The sequence below is a fragment of the Lepus europaeus genome, chromosome 12 (assembly GCF_033115175.1).
Source record: "Lepus europaeus isolate LE1 chromosome 12, mLepTim1.pri, whole genome shotgun sequence".
In the NCBI taxonomy this organism is placed as follows: Eukaryota; Metazoa; Chordata; class Mammalia; order Lagomorpha; family Leporidae; genus Lepus; species Lepus europaeus.
In genome coordinates, this window is record NC_084838.1 from 78,987,789 (window position 1) to 79,003,024 (window position 15,236).

Below are 15,236 nucleotides of genomic sequence, written 5' to 3' on the forward strand. Positions count from 1 at the left end.
CCACTGTCATGCAGAGATCAGCCTGACCTGGTGTAAACATACCCTCAGAGAACTGAACACCCTCACACCTCACACAGGGTGATGTCTTCACTTCACACTGTTTGCATAAGGCACAGGCTCGGCTACCTAGCACTTCTCGGTAGGTCTTTCTCCCTCAACTCTCACAATCAGTATGAGTCACAATCACCTCTAACAGTCTCTTGCATGCCACCAAGGAGTAAGAACCTTTGCGGTTAATGTATTACATTGATCCTGGTTCACTTTTATGAAGTTGAATGAACCTAGGCCAACATTTAGAGGTAGAACAAGAATGCCCTAACCCGTCATTATAAAACTCCCCTGCGTTAGTCAGCTTTTTGGTACTACCAAACAAAGAGAAAAACCAACCTTTAGAGAATTAATAGAGTGAAAAGGTTTTCTTAGCTTACAGTTTCGGGGTCCAAGTTAAAGCTCAGGCAGCCCCACTGATTTGGCCTCTGATGAGGGTGGCAGAGTGCATGCAACCAAAAGACCACATGGGGAACTCCGGAGGCACAGACAGCTTTTACGTCAACTCTCTTGCAAGAACCCAAAAGGTCAGACGAGAACTATCTTCCAAACACACGCACTCACTGACCTAAGACCCTCCCGTTAGGTTCAACTTCCTAATGGTTTCGCCACCTCAAAACAGCGCAAACCCAGCGACCACATCTTACCACATGGAGCTTTTGGGGACACCCAAAATAAAATACCCAAACCACAGCACCCCCCCTATGATATGAAAGAAGACTGGGAAGCTTTCATTACATTCCCCTACTTGCTTTCTCCACTTAACCAGTTTAGGCATTTTAAGAATGGTATTCCTAAAAGTTAGACCATTGTTCCATAAAAACTTCAACATACCCTAGACTTCTAGCATAAGACCATGTACTCTTCACATTATTTCCTTCCACAAAAAGAGAAATTATAAAGAACATTTCAAATATATAGTCCTAAAAAGATAAAATTTACTTGAAAACAAATAAACCAAGTAAGTACATTTCAATTTTAAACTTAAATAAGCACTTTCAAGAAACATTTTAATTCAATCTTATATTGTCACTTGTACTAGGAACACAAGGCACATGGATAACTTTTCTGATATCAAATACACTAACTAACCCCATCTTTTTTCAACTCTGGTAAACATGTCCATTATAAGCAATGTCTGACCCTAAAGTCAAGATAGGGGGAGGTGTGGTGGAACAGTGAGACAAGCCACTGCCTGTGATGCCCACATCCCATATCAGAGGGCGAATTCTGGTCCCAGCTATTCCACTTCCAATCCAGCTTCCTGCTAATGTACCTGGGAAGGCAGCAGATGAGGGCCCAAGTATGTGGGTCCTTCTCACTCATGTGAAAGACAAGGCTGGTGTTAGTAACTCCTAACTTCAGCCTAGCCCTGCTATGGGTATTGTGGGTATTTTGAGAGTAAACCAGTGAGTGCAAGATATTGTTATTTGTGTCCCTCTCTCTGTCATTCTGCCTTTTAAGTAAATAAATAAATCTTAAAAAAAAAAAAAAAAAGATGGCTGAAATGACCAAAAGGCTAAAGAACATTAAGACTAACAAAAGAAGCATAATGAGGAAAAACACAAATGTACAGACCAAGGGGAGAAAAGGGGTAGTAGCAATGAAGAATATCTGACACCCCTTGCCCAACCAAAAGTAAAAACTAAAAAAAAAAGAATGGCATTGCAAAAATTAACAGAAAATTAAGAAACTAGGGAGGAGGGATGGAGGAAAGGGTGGGAAATATCATTATGTTCTCAAAACTATATGTATCAAATATATGCAATTTGTTCCCTTTATATAAATTTTTAAAATTAGAAATAAATAAGAGCAAGGTGCATAGGCCTCTGGGTACACAGAAGTACAGAGCAGTTCAACACAATCACAGACGGCCATTGCTGTGGTCTGAGTCTCTTCTACGGAGCTGCCATGGACCAGACCAAGCCAAAATGGAGCCACTCATGCTATCTGCCACATAATCAAAGCAAAACTTTAAGGAAGCAGCTAGATCCCCAAACACACCCATTTTTTTTCCTGAAAACAAATGATTCCAGTCCACTTGAGTCAGTGAAATAAGGAAGTCCCCTCTGCTTCTAACCCTGAACTAACCTCATGTTAATTATCCCCATGTTAAACAGTCAGCCTTTTCCCCCTTTGGTCCAGTTCTGGTTCCTGCCCAAGACTGCTCATTGTTACGCTACTGCCCGCTGGGAGCTGTCACTCTGTTTTGTAGAATGCAGGCTGCCTCCATTCCTGACTCATGAATTCCGTCTGTAAATCCACTGTAATTTTATCTCTGACAGAACTAGAAGGTAAACGCGGGAAGGCTGTTGTCCAATCTAGGGACAAGGAGGTCATTTTACTCGTGGGTCCTTCTCTGCTCTTGACTGTTTCCTTTCTCGCTATTATGATTCCTCTCGTGCCCTTCTCTCTGAATTCTTGCTGTTGAAAAGCTGTTCTCGTTTCTCCCCTCCTTCACAATGCTCCTTCGTCTACCCCACTCCCCTACAGCCTTGTTTCCCAGCAGCTGGGAAGACACAAGAGGGGCCTCCAACCTGGGAGTGATGGATGGCTGTGCAGAGCACACAATGCAGGGCGCAGGCCTGTCATCAGCCGTGCAGCTGACCTTACAGAGAAAAGAACCAAAGGGGAAGCCTGACCTGAGAGGGGCTGACTTAATTACGGTTACAGCGAAGATGCAGGGCTGCCTCTGGGCTGCATTTTCTCCACAGCCCCAGGGACAAAGCTTGAATATACATGAAAGGGCTCAGGAAGTTATGCTGTAGAGTGCCAGAAGGTGGGAAAAAGAAAAGACAGCAGCACTATGTTTGGTAAACAAGCACAGAATTGCCAACAGCTCAAGATCCAGGGATATACTGATTATCAAGATGCAATGACAACATGGAAAAGAGTCTTTTTTGAATTGCCTTTCAAACCAAGAAAGATTCTGGGTAATATATAAGAAATGATCAGGCTGGAAAGGTCCTGGGATACTCAGTCCAGCATCAAAGTAAAGCTTCTGGCCGGTGCCGTGGCTTAACAGGCTAATCCTCCGCCTTGCCGCGCCGGCACACAGGGTTCTAGTCCCGGTTGGGGTGCCGGATTCTATCCCGGTTGCCCCTCTTCCAGGCCAGCTCTCTGCTATGGCCCGGGAAGGCAGTGGAGGATGGCCCAAGTGCTTGGGCCCTGCACCCCATGGGAGACCAGGAGAAGCACCTGGCTCCTGGCTTCGGATCAGCGCGATGCACCGGCCGCGGCGGCCATTGGAGGGTGAACCAATGGCAAAAAGGAAGACCTTTCTCTCTGTCTCTCTCTCTCACTATCCACTCTGCCTGTCCAAAAAACAAAAAAGACAAAGTAAAGCTTCTGTAAATAGCCGAGCCAGAATCAGAGCCCAAGTGTACTATTTCTCTTAACTATAACTCACAGCCTATTTTTAATGCAAAATTAACCAGAGAGAATAGTCCTGCCAAACAAGGAACCAGTTACCAGTTCTGTTTCGAGCATCTCTGATGAGACAAGGATTTTGCTAGATAGTGGGGATCCAGTGATTCAAAATAACACACACACACACACACACACGCAGTCCCTACCTCCAGAGAGCCCCAAGTACAGAACCTGGGAGATAGGGAGGTGACCTGAATAAACAACTAATTACAATGCATATAGAGACCAAGAAACTGAGCTGGTGGATCTGAGGTGGTCACTTGAGCTTACTAAATCCCTGTGAATGGAGGAGAGTTGGCACATTTACTCACCCGACTGTGTTCCATCAGATCATTACTAAGTTTCCTCATTTTGTGTGTATGCGTGTGTGTGAACAAAAACCCAGCACTGAACTCTGCCACAACAGGACAGATAGCGATGATCAGCACAGTGGAGAGAACAACAGACACAGGAAGTCTTTTGTGTTCTTTGGGAGGTTAGCAGGCAGTCACCTGAGAGTGAGGTTCAGGTCAAAACATGAAACAGTCATAGTCCCCACTTCCCCTCTGCCTAAGGCATGTGAAACCTAGCTCAAAGGGGCCCTATGACACCTCAGAAACTTCCTTAATGCTCATCAAGAGTTCGGAGGCAGGGCCTCCAATGAACAAGCAATTCCCCAGCCGCCCCGGAGCAGTGGCTGCTGGACTCTCCAAGACTTCGCTGGGATAGAACACAGCCAGCAGGACAGACAAGCAGGGCCCATGTGATGAGGTCAAGGGCCACAAACACAAAAAGGAAACAAGAAGTGATAGGATACTTGATGGTTAAAGCCAAGCTTCGACAGTGCACAGTAACCAGAGAGCTGGGGAAAGGTATCCGCCAGCTACAATGGGAAGGGTGGCCGTAGGGTGCAAGCAGACAGCATTTAGATCAGCAAAGGCACCAGGGAAGGCAGCAATTATCATTAATCAAAAGATGTCATAACCGTGATGAAACGATTATTAATGCCTCTTGGTCTTCGGAGCTGTACCTTCACACACATCTTATTTTCTTCCAAACTGTTAGCGAATCAACATTAGTAGCACTGTGTTTATATTTAAATATGCCAGAAGATGAGATGTTTAAACCGTAGGTACTTTTTGAGCAACTAAAGACACATCTTTCTTATAGATGAAGTATGGTATTTCTTAAAACATCAAATAAAGTTGATGTTACACCAGTACTAAAAACAATGTTATGTTGGGTGGTATGGGTTTTTTTTAACCATAACTTAAAAAAAAAAAAAAATGACTCATTTTTGTCATTCCCCTGAAACAGGAATCAGACATCTGTCCTTGTGCTAAACTCAATCTTTCCAATCTCTAAAATGTTAATCATTAACTGTCCAATTTCATTGTATGTGCAAACTACTCATTCTTCAGAAAAGTGAGTCACAATTTGCAGGGCCATTATGACTACATAAGGCATACAGTCTCCAAAGTGCACACCAATAACTAAATAAAAACCCCCAATCAGTCACGATTTTGCTTTTAAGGGCAACTAAGTAATGAGATCTGCCCAGGACATCTGGTTCATGGTGGCTTTCCCTATGTTGTAAGACATTTTTATCAACCAGGACAATCCTCTTCTGGGGACACAACACACAGATGGTCTTAAATTGCAACTCGGCTAGGCAACGTCTTCCTGGTCCCTCCGTGCAGTGTGAAAGCCATATTTTAGAAACACAATAGAGAAAGAAGGGCACAATCTCTCCTAGGCAAACTTTGCATTGTGTAAACTGCCAAAGGCAAGCTCAGAGTCCTAGGGAGCAGCCCTGATACAACAATGTGGGAGGTTTAGCACTCATCACTAAGTAACAGAATTGTCACTTTATAAATCTGGTTATAAAGTCAGTCCAATGATAACAATGTCAAAGTTGATTTGTCTCAAAGACTGACTTATTGAGAGGTAGCAATTTTGTGTTTTAAGGTATATATACGCAGCTTCCCAGTCTGTTTCACTTTTTTTAAAGAGACATCATAATACAGCCCATAAGCCTTGCTTTTCTTTGTACTGCTCACAGACATCAGCACAGTGCCTTGAAATGTAATAAAGTACTTGCCAAATATAATTCAGGTCAACCAATATTACAGTCTTCTCAAAGCACATACCAGGAAAATGAAAGAACATGCAAACAGATTTCTAGTATGTTCTTAGGATTCCCACACAAATTTGAATAATATTTCCAGGAACTTGCTTTTCTGGAAAAAAAAAAAAGTGCACACATCTATAGTATTTTAAATTTGCATCCTGTTTATAGAAAATGCAAGTAAAACTAACATAAGCTTTACACTTCCCTATTTGACAAAAATTTATTACAAGTAACATCACTCCACTACATGTACCGTATCATGTGAAAGTACTAAGAAATTAAAAGAAGATAGTTCAGTGCAATGGATTTCTAAGCCCAAATGCAAATTTCTTGACCACAAAAACATTAAGATAATTAAATTGCTAACAGAGCCAAACAGGAATAAATGACAATTATGGGGGAGAGAGATAGTGTCTAGAAACAAAATCACCCTTGTCCCTGCTGGGCCATCAATTTCCTATGTGACCTTGCCTATTTGTTACCATCTTTGGGTCTCAACTGCCTTATTTGAATAATTTTAAGAACCTTTCGGGGTGGGCATCAAGGCACAGGGGTAAGTCGCTGCTTGAGATGTCCCATATCAGAGAGAAGGTTCCAGTCCCAACTATTCCACCTCTGATCTAGCTTCCTGCTGATACATCCTGGGAGGCAGGAGATGACGGCTCAAGTGTGTGAGCCCCTGCCCCAAGTGGGAGACCAAAATGGAGTCCTGGGTTCCTGACTTCAGCCTGGCCCAGCCCTGGTTCTCATAGACATTTGAAGAGTGAACCAGCTAATGGAAGGTCTGTGTGTGTGTGTTGCTCTGCCTTTCAAGTAAATGAAAATAAAAGCAGGCAAGGAAGCAAAATCCTTAAAATCCCTCAGAACCACATGCTAAGATTCAGCATACCAGGGGGCTCACGAAAATGCATATTATTTAAAAAAGAAACTATGTAAAGATTTCAAAAAAATTGTTGCACCAAAGTAAATTTATCTTTTAATTCTATTTTTCCATAAACTTTCTGAAATATCTTCACATGCAGTATGGTCCAGAAAACTGATTGATGTTCATATCAACCCTTCTCCTAAAAAAAAAAAAGTCACTTTTAACTGGATGGTTTTAAATATCTGAGTTTGGATTTCTATCAAAGGCAATTTATTAAAATGTCAGAGGAGCTTAAGTCCATTTCAAGTAGAGAACTCAATCAAGTATTGCTTACAGATTCAAGTTTCACCTAGCAGCTGCTGCTATTGTGAGCACAGCCTTTAATAGCAGTCTAGTCGAAAATTACACCCTTTTACAAATGTAGAAACCTAGTAAGAGTGATTTTCATGGTCTCAAAAATGCAGATGTGTGGCTTTTTTTCTTTTCCACAGTCATCTTTTAGGGCAGAGGAAAGTAGAGAGGCCAGCTGGGCGTGGAGGGTGGGAGAGTACGGTTATCACAATACAAACCCAGACAAGCCCCTCTTAACTGATGCTCTGTTGCCAGACATCCCATCCCTCTAACTAATGCTCACAATGCAAATGAAATAGAGGTTCCCAGTGGCTGGGATGGGACAAGCCTGGACCAAGGAAGCATATCACATGACAATAGCTAACTGCATTCTGAAGCTGGGATTCTGAACATTCTGGAAAAGAGCCAATCAAATGGAAATCTGTGGTTGAGACCAGTTGGATCAAGCTGTGATTTATCTCTAGAGTTTTCAAAAAAAAAACCCACATATTTTTGAAAGTTCCTTTTGATACCAAACAGCTAGCTTACGTAGTATTTAACATACACATCCTCAAAATATTCCACAAAGCAGTTTGAAACTCATTTTACGGATGAAATAACGACGTGAGCAAGACTAGAGGATTTTCTCTACAGCAAATGGTTAGCAATCGTAAGGGCCTTTGTTATAAACCCAAGCCTGACTTCAAGCCTTCCAACCTTTACATTTCAAAATCCAGCTTTCAATCCCCACCATTGTGTCTGATTTAATAAATTTTATTTTTCACAAAACTGTTCCCTTACCTTAAGCCCACCACCATGATGTTCTTCAAGCATCTTATACACAATAATCCTTCCAAACATGCCTCCTGGGCCTAATTGTTCATTTCCTCATCTCCTCCGCCAGGCTTATCTCTTCAGAAGCAGAGATTGTATCTTGCTGTTACAGCTGGAAACCACCACACAACTACCCCATCCAACTCCTTCTCCCAACCATCAGGAATACTCCACACCGCAGCTGTCAGGACTGCTTCCAGCTGGGTCTGGCACACAATGGGTGATTAATAAGTGCTCACCGGGGTCTGTGTGCTGTGGCACAGTAGGCTAAGCCACTGCCTGCAGTACCAGACCTGGCTGTTCCACTTCCGATCCAGCTTTCTGCTATGGCCTAGGAAAGCAGTAGAAGATGGCCCAAGTGCTTGGCCCCCTGCACCCTCATGGGAGATCCAGAAGAAGCTCTTGACTCCTGGCTTCTGATCAGCTCAGCTCTAGCCATTGTGGCCATCTGGGGAGTGAACCAGCAGATGGAAGATCTCTCTCTGTCTCTACCTCTCTCTGTAACTCTATTTCAGAAATAAATAAATAAAATCTTTAAAAAGTGTTCACTGGACGGATGATGGGTGGGTGCATGGTGATACTCATTGTAAAGTGCAGCACACTTTACAATGCACATATTCACACACCAGGGGGTATTTCAAATTTCAAACAGTAAAACTGATAGTGGTTATTCCGTTTTCTCTTTTTGAAATGCAATTCATCTTTCTCAACTCCAGAAACTTGCACAGAGGCACAAAACTGGTAAGTAGTTCAGTCTCAACTACAGAAATGGTCCACAGGGCCAGCATTGTGACACAGCAGGTTAAGCTGCTGCCTGTGACGCTGGTTTGAGTCCTGGTTCCTCCACATATGATCCGGCTCCCTGCTAATATATCTGGGAAAGCAGCGAAAGATGGCCCAAGGAAGTTGGCCCCTGCCACTCACATGGGAAACCCAGATGGAGTAATTGGGCCTGGCCAGTCCCAGTAGTTATGGCCATTTGGGGAGTGAACCAGCAAACGGAAGACCTCTTTCTGTCTCTCCCTCTCTCTCTCTAATTCTGCCTTCCCAGTAAATAAATAAATAAATATTTAAGAGAAAGAGAGAGAGAAAGGAAGGCAGAAGAAAGAAAAGGAATAATGTAAGGAAGAAATGGCCAACAAGACTACACTGCCCCCTTGTTTGTCTTTTCATTTTCTATGAAGCAGTTTGAGAGCAGGCTTGATTAGGTCTACTAGAATCTGCCGTGTTGCCCTAGTCTGATTTCTTGTTGAAAGTCTGACACTTTTGAAAAGCTGTAAGTTGCAGGCTATATCTAGGAAGCAGACTTTACTCAAACAATTAACCTTGACACAGGCAATCCAAGCAAGCATGTTGTAAGACTTCTGCCTCCCTGTGTGTACACAAACATAAACACACACACACACGGATCTGTCTGGGCTTACCTCTCACCCACAGGCTGATAAAGCAGAAAGCCCCATAAGGTGCTCCCCAAAGTTTAGTAAACAGCAAAAGCACCTACTGCACATCGCTCTGCCCAGAAATGCAAGCTTAAAAGGAAAGGCACACAGCCAGAGTACAACAGCCAGACCAATTCTGCAAAGAGCAGGCTCCCTTCCAGGGTCACATCCAATCAAGCAAAGAATCACAAGGCCAACTACTTATGTGTGTATGTGTTTAAGACAGTCTCTTGTTACAGGTTCGCGGAGCTGGCTGCCCGAGAATCCAGGTCTCCCTCAGCTCAGGTGCGTGCTCTGCCCCTCCCCCTGTCTCTCAATTCTCACTTTTCACTGGAAAGAGCTCACAAAACTACATCCGCACACCGTGAACCTGTGCAAGCGTGCAGCGTCGCATCACGCTGTCACAGTAGAGCCAGTGCAGGCGGTGAGCGAGCGGCTCTGGAGCGCATCTCTCTCGACACCATCAGGCACTCCATCGTTAACCCGACGGCAGATGAAAGGAGACATATGTCAAAGTGTGTTTTCCTAACCTTACACCGAGAATTTAAGTGAGCTGTTTCCGCTCCACGGCGAGGTCTGGCGACACACATCAACCATCGGCAGAGCGCACCCGGGGAAGTCAGGACCTTAGTTTCACTGCGAAGGGTAGAGTTAACTCGCATTCACTGCGGCGCTTTGGGTCTACCCAGAGAGGCCCCCCCTTACTTGCTGGGACCCCTGAACTCTGCAGGGCAAAGCTGGGAGCCAGCCGGGTCCGGCGCTGCCGCTCTTCCCTAGCTAGAAAGCAAGCTGCAGACGAATTGGAAGCCTCGCCTTACCTTTCACAGCGAGGGAGGTGGGGGGCGGGGAAGCTGCCCAGCCAGGGGAGTCGGAAGGAGACAAAGATCACCCCCAAAGCCGCGCGCGCGCGCGCACTGCAGCGCGGACTCCACAATGCACATTCCAGCAACCTTGCCCCGACGGCCGCTTCCTGTGGGGCTTGCTCCCCCACCCCAACCCTCCGCAGAAAGTTGAAGGCTGTTCGCACCGACTTTGAAAGCTCTCCATTGTTCCCTTCCCCCATGACGGTAAATAAAAAAGCGAGAGGGGCAGAGAAACCCAGACTCGGGTGGCACGGATCCTTTCTTTGGGAAAGGTCTGACTCCGGGGGGGGGTGGGGTGGGGGTGGGATCTGGTTACTTCCAACCCAAAGAAGGGACCGGCAAAGGGGGAGGCCGGGAGCATTTCTTCCCCTCCAGCCCAAACGCCCGACGGCCGCCCAGCGCCCGGCCTGCAGGAGCCGGGAAGGTGCGCGAGCCCCGCGCAGCGCCCCCGGGGCGGCAGGGGAGGCGGGGCGGGGGGCGGGCGGCCCGCTCGCGCCTTACCTTCCCCTCCCCCGCTCGGCGTCGGTGGACTCAGGTGCCTACGCAGCGATGCGACGGGACAGAGCAGGGCTCCGGGCGTCCCCGGGTCCGGATCTCCTCTCCATGGCCAGGAAGCCCAGCGAGCCCCGGCGCGCGCCGCCGCTGCTCTTTTCAGCAACTGGCAGCCGCAGCCTCCGCCTGGAGGTGAAACTCTTCTCCCGGGATGACGCGCACTTCCCTCCGCCTCCGCCTCCGCCTCCTCCAGCCCCGAGCCTCCCGAGCCGGGGCCTCGGCTCGCTCTCTCCGGGAGCAGCCGCTCGGCTTTCTCCGCTCCCTCCCCTTCGGGGTGGCGCGGACCCGAGCGTCCTCGCCAAAAGCGGGGAGGCGGCGGCGCGCGGCCGAGCGGAGTCGCGGGAGTCGCGCTGGTCCCCGGTCGGCGGGCGCCGCGGCTCGCGAAGGTCGCGCTCAGCCTCCGCCGGCCAGACAAGCGGCCCGGCTCTGCGGGGCCCGGGGCTGCGGATTGGGCTGGAGCGCGGGCCACGGCGGGGAAGGCGGGGAGAGAGGAGGAGCCTGCCGCGGCAAGGAGGCGGTGGCCGCGCGGGGCTCCTCCCGCCGTCCCCCGGCTGCGGGCGAGCGGCCGACTGGGGCGCTCAGCGCCACTCGCTGCCGCGCGCAGGGACAGCGCCGGGGCGCACGGCCGGCGCGCAGGGGCCCCAAGCAGCGCCCCGGGCTGCGGCTGCAGGCTCCGACCGGTTCAGGGCGCGCGTCCTCGGTCTGACTGCACCTAGATCCTGCGTCCCCATCACCCTATAGATGAGTCGGACCCCGCCGCTGAGCGGAACCCTGCGGGCTCAGGGTTGCGGGCTCAGCCTGACTCCGCGCCCCATCGCCCCCAAAGGAACTGCCACACTCCCACCAATTGTCTAAGCGTCGGATCGCCGCACCACGGTCGCCCCCACCTGGCCAGCCGCAGGCGCTGAGTTCCTAGCCCTCTAGGAAGAGCCAGCAGCTCTCAAACTCAGGACAGCTCCTCTGATGGCTTGAAGCGACCCCAGCACCCCGAGCTCAGGCCGGAATAAATATGCCTACGTCTCCCCCTCCCCACCCCCCGCGCCTCACCGCGCCGCTCTGAGTGGCTGCCGCTTGCAGGGGCGGTCCCGAAAGCCACACCCCAGCCCACCCCAACGCGGAGGTACCTCGCCGCCGATGCCCGCACCCGCTCCGGAGGAGCCCCGCCGGCGCCCCGCCCCCTCGACTCCCGCGGAGGACACGGTGCAGGTGTGATCTGTCAGACCCACGAAGTCCCCAGCTAGTGACAGCTGCGGGGCTGCCCAAGCCAGGCCGTCGACATCCTCAGCTCAATTCGGAGTTGGACGTTTTCCCGTTGGAAACTCGTCCAGTGAATACTGTACTGATAGAACTTCTCGGTTTGAAGGGTTGCTCTATTTTGCTTATTTTCTCCACCCTTTGAGTAAAAAGTTTCGTGATACTACGACACACTGAGCTGGCGGGAAGGGGAATTCCCTGTGTGGAGGGTTTTGGGTTCAGGATTTTGTCGAAGGGATCAGTGTTTCCAATTCTTGGCTTATGCTAAGAGTCCTCTGAGGGCACTTGGGAAAAAAATTGCATTTCCAGATGTCGCCTCATCTCCTGAATCAGGGGTGACTGGGACATGTTCCTTTGGGGATCAGTGCTAGGATGCATCCGCCCATTAATTAAAACCATGGAAAGAGGCCTCCAGAACAGCAACGCGGTCCCGCGCTGAGGTCTTGCCGCACCCTTACCCAACTGCCCTTGGGTGCCACTGTAACTTCTGGGAGAGGGGAAAAGGAAAGGGAGTAATTATAGTAATTAACATGTTGCCAGGTTAATTCGATGTTTGTGATGCAGGCGACCCATTTCTCTGCACCTGATTGAGTCCTGGCTCCCCCACTTCTAATCCAGCTTTGTGCCCATATACCCTGGGAGGCAGCAGGTGATGGCTCCATTACCTGTGTGGGGAACCGCAGGCTGGCCACCTGTGAGAACCTCCTTATCTACATAGTTTGCAGCAATCGGTGGACCACAAGGCCTACGAAAACAGCCAGGTGAAACAGATGAAACAGAATGGACTCTGCATAAACAACTAGGAAGAACCAGGTGAAACAGATGAACTTTCGACCTGAGACTATACGCGCCCTTTCATCTGATTGGACGATATCAGCATAAAGGAACATTGGGATTTGGGCAAGCCGGTGCGGCCGCGGCCCCTCTTCTTTTCTCCTCTCCCCACTTTCCTTTTACCCCCACAAGTAAAAGTTCCTTGAGAACCGATGAACAGTGACCGTGTCGTGACTACGTTGGACCCTCACTGGCGAGGGTCCGACAACCTGGGTCCCTGCCACCCACATGGGAGACCTGATTGGCTTCACCCAACACAGGCTGTTGTGGGCATATGAGAAGGGAACCAGCAGATGGAAGATCCGGATCACCTTCTCTCCACCCTTCAAATAAAATATATTTTTAAGGCATATGGTTTCAAACAAGCTAGAAGTGACTGAGAACCACTTTAGTGGTCCAGAGGTGAAATTTTTAGGACCATGCCTTATGCAGACAGCACAGGAGCTGTCTGTACAGTGAGGTCTCCTCCAAGATAACAAATTCTAATCCCTGGAACCAGTAACTGTCACCTTATATAGCAACAGGGGCTTTGCAGTTGTGATTAAATTAAGGATCTTGAGTTGGGGAGATGGCTCTGGACTATCAAGGCGGGCCCCAACTGCAGTTCCATGTAGCCTGATGAGAACACGGCAGAGGGAGATTTAACACATACACTTTAGGAGAAGCCAGTGTTACCAAGGAGGCAGGGACTGGAGTGCTGTGGCTACAAGTCAAGGAATCAGATCAGAAGCAAACACCAGTAATCGGAAGATGGAAGAAACAAAAAAAGATTCTACCCAGAAGCTCGATTAAAAAAAAAGAAAGGAAAGGAGGAGAACCGCCAGAACTCAAACCAGCACTTTTTTTTTTTTTTTTTTGACAGGCAGAGTGGATAGTGAGAGAGAGAGACAGAGAGAAGGGTCTTCCTTTTTGCCCTTGGTTCACCCTCCAATGGCCGCTGTGGACGGCGCATCACGCTGATCCGAAGCCAGGAGCCAGGTGCTTCTCCTGGTCTCCCATGGGGTGCAGGGCCCAAGCACTTGGGCCATCCTCCACTGCCTTCCCAGGCCATAGCAGAGAGCTGGCCTGGAAAAGGGGCAACCGGGATAGAATCTGGCGCCCCAACCTGGACTAGAACCCGGTGTGCTGGCGCCGCAAGGCGGAGGATTAGCCTGTTAAGCCATGGCGCCGGCCCTCAAACCAGCACTTTGATATGGAATGTTAGCACTGCAGGAGGCAGCTCAGCTCACTGTGCCACAACCTCAGTCCCTGGAACTTGGACTTTGGTGCAGAAAAAGCTTAGTTTGGACTTCTGGCCTCCAGAAGTATGAGAATAAATTTTTACTGTATTAAACTACTAAGTTTGTGGTAATGTGTTGTAGCAACCATAGGAAAGTGGTGTACTCTGAGTCATTTGCCAATTTGCTATAAAATAGATGCCCATTTCTGGATCCTCACTAAGTTCCAGGCATTTTGCCTGAAGTTAGGATATGTTATCTATTAAATCTATCTAATAATTATTCCAATTTTCGACATGGCTCCCAGGCCACACAAAAGCCTAATGGAATCAAGTCTACAAACTACTCAAATGATACAAATAGTTATTATGGGGCAGGTGTTTGGGGCAATGGCCAGGTCATCCCTTGGAGTGTCTGGATGCTATATCCGAGCACCTGGGCTCAAGTCAGGGCCCTGCTGCCAACCCAGCTTCCTGATGGCTCGAAACTTAGGAGGCAGCAGACGATGATGGCTGAAGTGACCAGGCACCTGCCCCTTCTTGGGAGACCTAGATTGAGTTCCAGGCTCCTGGCTGCAATCTGGCCAGCCCTAGAGAGAACAGATATATCTCTGTCTCCTCCTCCCATGCCTGCCTCCCTCTTTCCAATAAATAAATAAATTTAGAGAAAAGCAGCAATTACATTCATATGGACTATGTTAATGAGTTTGCTTGCAGAGGCCTAACTCCCACACTGTACCTATTACCAAGGGAAATGGATGTTGACAGTGGAGCAGTCTATGTTTCCGAAACTTCGGCTCATTTTGTTGTGAACCCAAAGCTGCTCTTCGAAAAAGCCTATTAACAATAATAACACAAACAGGAAATTCTTTGTAGAGCCTACCTTTGTGAATTTTATAAACTTGAGTTTTTAGATATTTGTCTGGAAGATGAGAAATAAAAGGAAACTGATGTGAAAGGGAATTAGGAAGGAGGCAGACAAGGTGAGAGGGACACAGACTTCTCTGGTTATTGGAATTGATGTCATAGACTGGGTTCCCAGGGGAACAGGCTGTGAGACAGACAGCAGGATGTGCACTGGGGAATGCCCATGGGGTCAGCGTGGAAGGAGAGGCCGGAAGCAGGATGAGAAACAGGGAGAAGCTGAGCTATGATGTGTACCCGGCAACCTCCACTGACCGCACGGGAGCTTCTGGAGCCAGTAAGGGACTTCAGACTTGTTGGGCCTAAGTGTCTGAGCCTTTCCATACACCCCCAGATCACTCACTGGTTCTGGTCCACCCTTCAGGTGGCCTGCCCTTGGGCAAGGTGACTGTGCCACTGAGGCTGTCCTCAGAAAGACCAGCTGCCAGCAGTGCTCGGAGCTGCTCAGCAAGTCCCTCCTTGCAGGCAGATCTGGGCACTTCATCGCCATGTCACTTACACAGTATGTGTCACCTCGCTGGAACTGCTACTCTTTCCA

The 15,236-nt window shown here is 48.4% G+C and overlaps 1 protein-coding gene across 2 annotated transcripts in view; it reads right to left on the reverse strand.

Moving 5' to 3' along the window:
- Positions 1-11,457, reverse strand: part of CEMIP2 (cell migration inducing hyaluronidase 2) — an 87,898-nt gene extending 76,441 nt beyond the window's left edge. Inside the window, exon 1 of one of the 2 annotated variants that reach the window (XM_062208403.1) lies at positions 11,358-11,457. The gene's annotated coding sequence lies outside the window, so the exon portion shown is untranslated. Of the gene's footprint in view, positions 1-10,419; positions 10,534-11,357 lie in introns of those variants that run through there. The other variant, XM_062208402.1, reaches the window with a different exon arrangement.
- Between the last annotated feature and the right edge of the window lie 3,779 nt (positions 11,458-15,236).